The sequence below is a fragment of the Myotis myotis genome, unplaced genomic scaffold (assembly GCF_014108235.1).
Source record: "Myotis myotis isolate mMyoMyo1 unplaced genomic scaffold, mMyoMyo1.p scaffold_m19_p_38, whole genome shotgun sequence".
In the NCBI taxonomy this organism is placed as follows: Eukaryota; Metazoa; Chordata; class Mammalia; order Chiroptera; family Vespertilionidae; genus Myotis; species Myotis myotis.
This window is the reverse complement of record NW_023416344.1, coordinates 476,482-487,143: the sequence shown is the minus strand read 5'-3', so window position 1 is coordinate 487,143 and position 10,662 is coordinate 476,482. Positions and strand designations below refer to the sequence as shown.

General features: G+C 50.3%; 1 long non-coding RNA gene across 1 annotated transcript; it reads right to left on the bottom strand.

The window, feature by feature from the left end:
• Positions 1 to 1,448: 1,448 nt before the first annotated feature.
• LOC118653097 lies at positions 1,449 to 2,159 on the bottom strand. Its single transcript, XR_004966778.1, has 3 exons — positions 2,087 to 2,159; positions 1,710 to 1,762; positions 1,449 to 1,570 (listed from the first exon to the last, which is right to left on the bottom strand). It is a non-coding gene; the product is annotated as an uncharacterized LOC118653097 (long non-coding RNA).
• Between the last annotated feature and the right edge of the window lie 8,503 nt (positions 2,160 to 10,662).

Below are 10,662 nucleotides of genomic sequence, written 5' to 3'. Positions count from 1 at the left end.
ATGCACATTTCGGATACAAGCAACAACTGCCGGAGGGGGCTCCCCTAGCTCCAGCCACAAAAAACACTCCTGACATGGCCTGACCCTCCCTGACTCACAACCCTGGTGTAGGGTTTCTTCCTTGCAAGGGCCTTACCCGAGCCTGCTTCACCCAAAGGCCTTTCACATCCTGCACTGTCCTTCCTACTTCACTGCCCATCCCAAACTACCTTGCCCTCTCAAACGCCCTTGCCCTCCTGCCCCACATGACTGCAACCCCTGCATAACACCACAGCCTTTCACAACCCCCTAGTCCAACAGCAAATTCACAACATGCAGTGTGGATGCTTGTCCTTTGGAAACTGCTTACGTCAAAAACTCACTTGGGATGACCCACGTAGCCACCACATTTCAGACACTGACCTGTGCTTCCAAAATACTGCCAAAGGGAACAGGACCAACGCTCCTGTTTCGTGCCACCCTGCATCCACGGCACTGAACCGACGACTCACGGGCAACACGGGCACACGGAGGCTCCGCTGAAAATACAACACATCCACGCAGTGCTTTCTTCCACATGGGCTTGCCACAAAACACTGATTTCTTCTTTCACTTCCAAACACCATCCACTGTCATCACTCAGGGGACAAAGGACAGAAAACACTGCCTACGCCTAACAGACATACGACACACTCTTTGGCTTGACCACAATCATCAAACATCAAAACACCATCTTCCTCATGAACCACCTCAACAGAGGAATCGAAGGGATCCAAGCACAACATTTCAATCTTCTTCACAAATACTAAATTACTTCGCCATTTCACACAACACCAGTGCCAACACGTGAAACATCACTCACACACACACACACACACACACACACACACACAGAGGAACCCTATCTATCTGGCCCAACTCAACAAACACAAAACCAACTTCCAGGATTCCCAACTTTCACTGCATACTACAAAACTTGGGGGACGACATGGTCATCCGGACCCCAGCCTCTCCACCCCCTGTAACACTCCACACACAGGATCCCATTCCGTACCACATGCAAGGGCAACCAGCGGCACAGACTCTACACAAACCCCATCCAAACCTCCTGCTCTGGGACATCCAACATCGACACTTACCTTCTCCCTTTTCGCCTACACAACAGAAGGGCCATGCTTAAGCGGGTCCACATGGGACACAGGCACATCAACAAACACATACACGATATTGCAATCGCTCCACAACACTACAGGACTCAGCCTTTCTCAAAAAAACACAAAACACATCCTCATGGGCTCACCAGTCACTCTTTCTGGGCCTCCTTCCGTAAAATCCTTCCACACATAGCATGGCAATCAACGCTTCTACAACAGTCCATAGCCAGCTAAGCAAACACTCCTGCTCTCGGCACCTCCTGTCTCTTGAACCAACTCTCACCCTTCTGAACCATAACACCTTCTTACCTCTTCAGAACAGAAAGGCATCCACCCAAGGACACACTGGGTCACCGCACAGGGAAGCTCCAAAGAACAATCACCTCGCATGGATGGCCAAACGGGAATGAACATCCACCATCAATGCATGACTTGGCCTGAAAAAAAGCAACAATCATCTCCACAGCAGCCTTCGCCACACACCGTGGGAAGGAACCCAAAGCGCACCACACACCCTGTTTGGGGGAGAGCCTCACGCGCCTGCACGGCACCCGACACGGGGCTGTCACCACTCACCGCCACCTACACCGCTCCGCCACGGCTCCCTCCAACAGCTGCCCACACGACTCCTGAACAAACAATGGGACCAGACGACGACTCTAAAAATACCACATCGCCAAGGACCACGGCACACACTCACCAACACCGATCTTCCCCACACCCACCGTTTCACGAAGACCCCACACAGACTCACACAAGCACACACGACCTGCATCGGCCGAACGGCTCCCACCTACAACCACTCACAACAAACACGTACAACACTCAACACAAGAAAATTAGCAATCACAATTCAACAATCGCTCACATCCATCTTTCTTTCTCTACTCCCTCCCCTCCCCCCCGCCCCAATCAAAACCTATTGCACCAAGGGACACTGCCACGGCACCCACCTGGCCGCTTCCATCACACCCAACAGCCAGCAGGGACATCGGCCTCCCCTCAACCTTCTCACACGGAACATCTTGGAAGCACAGGCACGGATGAAGGGACAGAGGGACGGAAAAATGAGGGGGGTGGGGAACAAAACCAAAGTGTGAAAGACCTTTTAGAAAACTATCATCACACGCTCTTACAATTCTAATACGTTAAGGACACTTGCACACGAGCAAGGGAGGACGAATGGACACAGTCTTCCATGCCGGACAACATCCTGGGTGGCTCACAAACACACTTGGACACCAACACGGCACGCACCGCCCACCTACATGCTCCACCACACACCCACAACACACACGAGTCCAAACACCTCTCCCTCACCACCCACTCAAACCACACTCCAAAAACGCCACCGCCTGCACAAGGAAGCACCCCCAAAAAAATACATGCACCCACTCCCACACCAACGGAACAACAAAATCACAACACAACTCAACCACTTACCTCTACCGACAACGGCTGGGTACCTTGCCCCACGAAAAACGCACGACGACACACTGCTGAGGCATTACAAACGGACTCCATTAGCCACACAACGCCTGGCTCAGGCGGAATGAATGGCTACAGAAACCAGTCAGGGGAGTCGCCAACTTTTAAAGGACTTTAGGCGGGATTTACAACGGCGGGAACTTTTCGGGGCAGAGACTTCTTCAGGCAGACCCGGAGGACAGGCATTGCAATGGGCTCACCCAAACTCAAAAGGGAGGGGCCTTCAGAAAACACAATGGCTGCACTGAAATCAACTCAAAAACCACTGACTTTCATCCCAGTGGGCCCACTACACTTACCCTTGTTCAGCTCTGCTCCCTCCCATGAAAACGGACGCAGCTGAACACACCCTAGTCCCGACTGGACCGCAGCCTACCCTTCACAGGCCCTGGGACACACACACTTGTCCCTGAAACACACACCACCACCTTCGCCTTCCTCACAGAACTCAACAAACAACAGTCTGACCTGGCTTTCCTCCTCACAAACGTCCCTGGAATAACGCCTCACAGGCACAAACCACACTCAGCCGGCTCTCCCAGCCCACACACACCTCGCCCCAGCGCACAGGCTCCGTCCGACACAACAACCGACGCGAGCGCTGGACACTCTGCACACACACCTCCAGGGAAACAAAGGCCAAGACGACAGCCGGCTCCCTTACCAAACACAAATCCTTGCCCTTCCTCCCCATTGCAGACGTAATATCATCCAAACAGACACCACTTCCAGCCACACAGCACCATCGCCTGCCCTTTCTACATCCACACCCACATTTCTGTACCTGCGGGCAGTCACAGCCTCCACCCTCATCACCTCAACAATGGCCCATCAAACGCTCCATCCAGGTTTTACCCTAGGGAACCCCAGCGCTGACAAGGACCAACACCTTGCAAACACGTTTCTGGGCCAAATCTCCAATGGCCGAGGGACCTCACCCCCCAACGCCATCCATCCTTCCAAGAAAACACCCTCACATTCTTCACATAGGAATCCCATCATTTTCTCAACGACTCACACACCAAGCCTCTGACACCTCACACATCACACAATTGCATGGCCCATCTACAAACCAACCCTCCACACTCCACAAAACCGGCTCCTCACGGCCTTGGGGACTACTGGCCTCGGCTCGAACACACTGGGCTAGGGGAAGCAAAAAAATACACAACACAATGGACAGGGGAAATGCGTGCCTCAGGGGACATGACAAACAGGAAGATACCCTTTTCCTTAACACCACCTGAGCTGCCACGCGGTCACAGTCAAGCAGCAATTTCAGGGGCCATAGAGCCAGCTTTAGGCATTTCGGACAATTAGGGTCCATGGAAAAAGCACAAGGACGCACACTGGCAGAAGGGACATTGCCACAACACAAGGAAGCCAGGGGCACTCACATCTCCATAACACAAGGAGCACCAACAGCTACATTTGCATAACACAAAGGAAATGCAAATAGCCCACAAAGGTCAAGATTTACAAAATAAAGACAAGGAAGCCCTTCATTCAGGTGCAAAAGAACAAAGCCCACAGGGAACGAGGGGGAGGCCCATGGGAGGGTCAACCTTGGAGCCCAGGACGTCTTAGGCCAACTCCAAGGGGAAAATGGACCCAGCAGAGGGAATAGCAGGCACTACGATCTGCACCTTTGACAGGACATAGGGAAAGGAACCCAGTGGGACCCTTTTCACCCTCCCTACGTGGCAGTCTGGACTTGTTATCCTTCAACACATCTCCACACTTGCTTCAGCACTTTCTGTCCGGCAATTCATTCTGCCATTCTGGCCGACAAGAAAGACGAGTTCCAGTACAAAAACTACGTAGCCAAAGGATGCCCCTGTTAACGTAAAAAAAAACATTGAAACCTGTAAAGAATTTTTGTGAGTTTATTTGAGCCAAACTGTCAACATATGCCGGGAAGCAGAACCTCAACGAATTGAGATAGTGCTCTGGAGAATGGCGGGGTTACAATTGTATTTATACATTGCAATCAAAGGAGGGACATAGGTGGGTTACATGAAATTCATTGGTGACAGATTTGAGGAGGTGGGATTAAGCGAAGCCGGAGGGGGGGGGAACCTCTAGGATAGGATAAAAAGTAAAATAATGGACACATACTTAGGTGGGTGCAGGATCAATCAACATGATAATGAAGGAATTTGTAGTATCTGTCCTGGCGCCCAGAACATTTGGTTGTGCCCCAGGGGCTCCAGAAAAAGGGAAGTTACAAGTTACCCAGACATTTCAAGGGTATGTTATCTTAGAGGCAAAAAGGCAAATGGGCTCAGTAAGGATCAAAGTTGATCTTGTCAGTGAAGATACTGGCCTAGGACATAACTGCCCACCATCACTGCTTTTAGTTAAAGTTTAATTTCAGACCATCCTTTGTGGTTACTTTAGGTCTCTGAGTCTGCTAGGCTGCCACGCAGGCCTTCCCTGAGCTTGTCAGGTCAGCGTGTGGCACCTTTCGTCCACACCCCCTTCATACACCCGCTACCAAGGGGCACCTCTGCCCTCAGGGCCCACTCAGGAGCCTCACTTCCTGCATGGATGACAAGTAAATCTCTCCATCACAAAGACACACACAAATCTTCATCCCCAGCTAGGTCTTGGCTCCACCTGCTGGCCAAGCAGGGACAGGCATTTCGAAATGCAATCCCCTCACCAACACGGACAGACACACATGGGCTCCCACACAGCTTCCTGGGAGGAACTTGACAACGCGATGATGCTCTCCTCCCTCCATCCTTCCATTCCAAGGAACAGCTTTTCATTCTGAATGCCTGTGCTTTTAGAAAAAATCTTGTTTCTGTAGCGTCATAGTCACACAACGAATGGAAGAAAAAAAATACCATACAAACCTTTCCCTTTCAACAAAGGTCACTTAACTTTCCTCAGCTGATTTCTCACACAGTGATTTGGGCATTGGAAGTTCAAGGGATTCACAACATTCAGAAACCACGACACACTGCTTGATGCTCATCACATTCACATTTATGATACGGAAAATAACAAAACAATCCTAATTGAGCACATGGGCACTTAAACAGCAATGCCTATGCATGCCACGGGCTCAAAACAGGCGCACGAATGCGTGTGGATTTCCACTTAGGGTGGCTGGAAATGGTTACATCTTTCACAGGGAAGACAAGCACTAGCCCATGCTGCTTGCTGCTCTTTCAAAAGGACACAAAATCAGCAGCTTGGACATGGTCGGAGAGTCATCTGACAGAGAACCTCAGTGCACCCGTCTCCAGAATGCCCCTTGGAAGGGCTGCAAGGGGTGCTCACCCACAGCCAGAACAGTGACTTCAGGGAATTCACTCTCATCGAGGATTCTCCCTCAGCACGAATATCTCTCTCTCTCTCTCTCTCTCTCTCTCTCTCTCTCTCTCTCTCTCTCTCTCTCTCTTCCTTTCTAAAATAATAAAAATAACTTCCTACCGAAATGAAAACATTCTTTCTGCAACAAGCCATTCACCACAATCTTTTTCTCAGGGTACTAACATGTTCCCATTGCAAAAACTGACTGCGTCTAGCTCCACCCAAAACAATGACAGTGTTAGGTTAGGTGGCTCAGGAGGCGGCATAAGAAATAAAGAGTCCAGTGAATCAGAAAAGAAAGGAAGGAAGGAAAGTTTATTCTGCGTCCCCGGGGGGACCCATGTACCCCAAGGAGAGGGCACATGGATTCACGCCAACAGGGAGGCAGGTGCTTTTTTTATACTGCGGTTGGGTGAGGGACGGGGACATGAGCTGAGGAATTCTCTGCCACAGGGGATGGGCAGGGGTATGTGGATTAAGGGAGAAGAAGCTGGTATCTGTGTCTGGCACGTTAATCTGTGAGAAATTACAGTGGCAGTCCATTGTCTCATCACATGTCTGCATGTATCCGATCCTGGGCTCTCTCCGACCTAACAGACAGCATCCCCAGGACTGACTGCCCCCAAAGGGGCGGTCTCCACGGGATGGACGGACTCAACATGGACAGCCTTGCCTCCCTGCTACTAAATAACTGACTGCGTGCCGGGGTCCAACCCCAGCGGGTCCAGGGGTTCCCAAAAGCGTAGACGGAGTCGGCGAGGAAGGAAGGACATGGAGACAGTGTTCAGTTGATCAGCAGCCTAGCCAGGATCTCCAGCCAAGTTCTGGTCTGGATCTCCAGAGAGGTTCTGCTTAGGATCTCCAGCCAGGTTCTGTGTCCATGTTCTCTTGCTAGGTTCTCCAGGTTCTCCAGCCAGGTTCTGTAGCCATGTTCCCTCACTAGGTTCTCCAGCCAGGTTCTGTGTCCATGTTCTCTTGCTAGGTTCTCCAGGTTCTCTTGCCAGGTTCTGTAGCCATGTTCCCTTGCTAGGTTCTCCAGCCAGGTTCTGTCCAGGTTCTCCAGCCAGGTTCAGTTGCCAAGTTCTAGTCAGGTTCTCTTGCCATGTTCTATAGTCAGGTTCAGTCCAGGATCTTTTGCCATGTTCTCTCCAGCGAAGTTCTTCTGTCTCTAGGTTCTGTGTAGGTTCTGTCTTCTTAGTTCTGTGTTCTAAGTTCTGTGTTGTTACATCTGTATTTATACCAGTTGATTCCAATCCTATCAATCTCTATTCCAAAGGTTAGGACGTTTCTTATCTCCATTCCAGGGAGTAAAGATTATGTAGCTTAAGCATGATTGTTCATAGTTAAAGTGATTAATTACCCGCCTGGCACTTAGTTAAGAGGTTTTATTCCCTCCCTAACTTCAGGGGAAAATCCTTACCTGGGGAAACAACCTTTCTCAGAGACCTTGGTTAAAACACATAGTGCCAAGAAGGTGAGCAAACATATTAAGAACAGTATGCCATATATGCCAGGTCCCTTGAAACAGCAAGGATGGACCGGCTCCCAGCAACTGCGGAAACAATGGCAGCCTCCAGGTCAATAGCTGCTTCTTCACTCACAGACCAAGGAAATGGCTGCCTCAATCATAGAGGCCTCCAGGTGACTCAGGGCATCAACAATCGTCGCCTCTCGATGACCATCGCGGGAATGACGGATTCTCGCAATACGCCTGCCCCTCCAACGACACAATGGATGCTCCACAATCGCAGCCTCCTGGGAAATCACTCACTGCCTCAACAAGGCCTGCCTACAGCCTACAGGGGACCAGCTCACAGCCTCAACACACTGGCTCACCAGACCAGGGCAGCGCTCTCGAAGGCCTCCCCCTGCCTGCCTGGGCCAGAAACAGGTCACACATCGACACCCGTCACGTCACTCCATTCAGCCACGGAATCATGGCCCCCCGGGACAGCTTCCAGGATTTTCCACGATTTCTTTTTCGGAAAACATTTCGGTGGACCTGACATTTCAGCACCAAAGACAGAAGCACAATGTATTTTCCTGCCACGGCCACAAGAGGGCAGCACACGATCGCTTGGCCGCACCGATGGCCTCACAGGCAGTGTCCTTTCACGTTGGCTCCTCCAAGCTGCTCTCTCCTCAGTACAAAGACAATAAAAACTCTGGAAAATACACATCTATCAACACATGAATCTAAAAATCCGGTGACTAAAAAATCTAATGAACAGAATAAACTGGTGATTATAATAGAATCAGGGGCATAGAAAGGGAGTGGACTGACAATTCTTGGGGGGAAAGGGGTGTGTGGGATGCGGGAAGAGACTGGACAATAATTGTGCACCTATGGATGAAGACAGTGTGGGGGGGGGGTGAGGGCGGAGGGGGGGAACCAGGTGGAGGGGAGCTATGGGGGGGGAAAGAGTAACAACTGTGATAATCTGAACAATAAAGATTTAGTTAATAAATAAATAAAATAAAGAAAAAGAAAACTCTTTATAATTGTTTAGCCCAAAGTGGCTCCTTCCATAATTTGCACTTCTTCATGTGCAATTCCAGCAGTTCTGAGGGAGGGAACTCCTAAGCTTTGGATCCCTGGAATTTATCTGAGCCTGGTTCTAACATTTACAAACAATGTTCTTGTTTGTTCGTCTGCTTAATATATTTTTATTAATTTCAGAGAGGAAGGGAGAGGGAGAGACAGATAGAAATATCAATGATGAGAGAACAACATTGATTGGCTGCCTCCTGCACACCCCCCGCTGGGGATAGAGCCCACAACCCAAGCATGTGCCCTTGACTGCCTCCTATCCTGAACCCCGTGTAGGCTCCAGTTGGGCCACACCCTGCTCCTCAGGGCTACACCTCCCTCCCCTCAAGGGGCCTCTTGCCTCCATTCCCACTCTGCCCGCACATCCTGCCGGGTCTTTGGGCTCCGGGTGCACAGCAAGGCCCCTCACATACATGAGAGTCAGAGGCCCTGCCTGCAGGAGAGGCTGAAACAGAAAGGGAACAGTGAGTACACAAGGCATTCAGAGCTTGGGGCCTTCCAGTCCTTGCAAAACGACATGAGCAGATGCTTTAGGAGACAGATGCTATTCCTACTATGCTCACTAGGGGGCAGCAGAAAAGAGCATTTTCTTGGCAGGAAAGGGGGCGGGGCCAAAGGGTCTCTCTGAGTCCTGCTCCTCCATAAAGATCAAGATTCCAAGTACCGGCATCGCGGTGGCAAAATGGTGACCCCTTCATAAGGAATGTAATTGTCCGTGACACCAGTATTCTTTACACTGGTAAATGCATGAACAAACACCTTTCTAGAAACACGCCTTCTCATAATACAATTTCTTATGCTCCACAGGACATGTTTGCTAACAGTACCAATGTCTTTAGTTCCTCTATAAGATGAAGCAAGGCATGAATAAATCTATGTTCAATAACCCCACTCCTCACCCAAACTCTCACTACATTACAACACAGAATAGAAAATCTGCCTCCACCTCTCTCCTCGTCCCTTACCCCAGGACTCCCTACTATAAAGGGCTCCTGATGAATAACTGAGTTCAAATTTACATAAAAAGGAGGAGGAGGAGGAGGAGGAGGAGGAGGAGGAGGAGGAGGAGGAGGAGGAGGAGGAGGAGGAGGAGGGAGAAGAAGAAAGGAAAAGCCCCATGTTCATTTCCACACAGGGACTTCTCATACAAACCTCAATTCAGGGAGTGACCTGCAAACCCCCTCCCACATTGAACTGACTGATAAAGAGATCTGGACTGAGCCAAGAGGAGATGGCAGGACCGGACCAGAACACACAGATTATAGCAGAACAGAGCTGGGCTGTGTAGCCTGAAAGGGAACTCACTCCGGGCAGCCTGACCCCAGGGCCTCCCAAAGCCATGATGCTTCCTCATTAAGTAGCAGCACAGCAGACCACAGCGGGGTAGCAACACTGAGCTTCTCAACACCCATGGTGTTCTCACAGTCATGCTGTGTCACCATTGAGCTATTTGCAGTAAATGAAGTCTCCCTCTTCACCGCACCTCAACTTAAGGACTCCAGTTGGCATGGAGCTAAAGACAAGAACCATCAGTTAACAGACACCAGACAGCAGGGCCAGACTCGGGACCCCAGAAACAGACCCCAAACCAAAAGCTAAATTTCAGACGCAAAGCCAGACCCTGTAGCATGAGATGCCAGAGAATGACACAGAGCACCGTCCTTCAGACCCTGATGACATAGCTGCAACTGGACCCCACACAGGAATGCAGGAAACCAAACAGAATCCAGAACCCAGACCAAGAGCCAAATGCAATTCCACTGAGACCATAAACACTGCAATCAGAACTCAGATCTGTGTTTAGGAACCCAGGTCCCTAAGTAGGCCCTGGACACCAGACACCAGCTACCAGATGCAGACACAGGAGCTGAACCACAGGCCCCTGACCCTGACATTGTCAGCAGGGCTCCAGACCAGGAGCCAAGGCCCTCATCGAAACCTAACCCAAACCCCTAAAACCCTACTCCCCAATCCTGTACTGGTAAAACCCTGAACCCCTAAACGTCAAACATATGCTACTCCACAAAACATGGTGAGAATAAAGTACAAGAGAAAATGTTGCAACAAGAAACAATAACAGCAGATGAATGAGTCTGATGCGAGTGAAGGACACTACACAGTTTTACATCAGACTTTTCCATTTGAGCCAAACTATGGACAATTGCC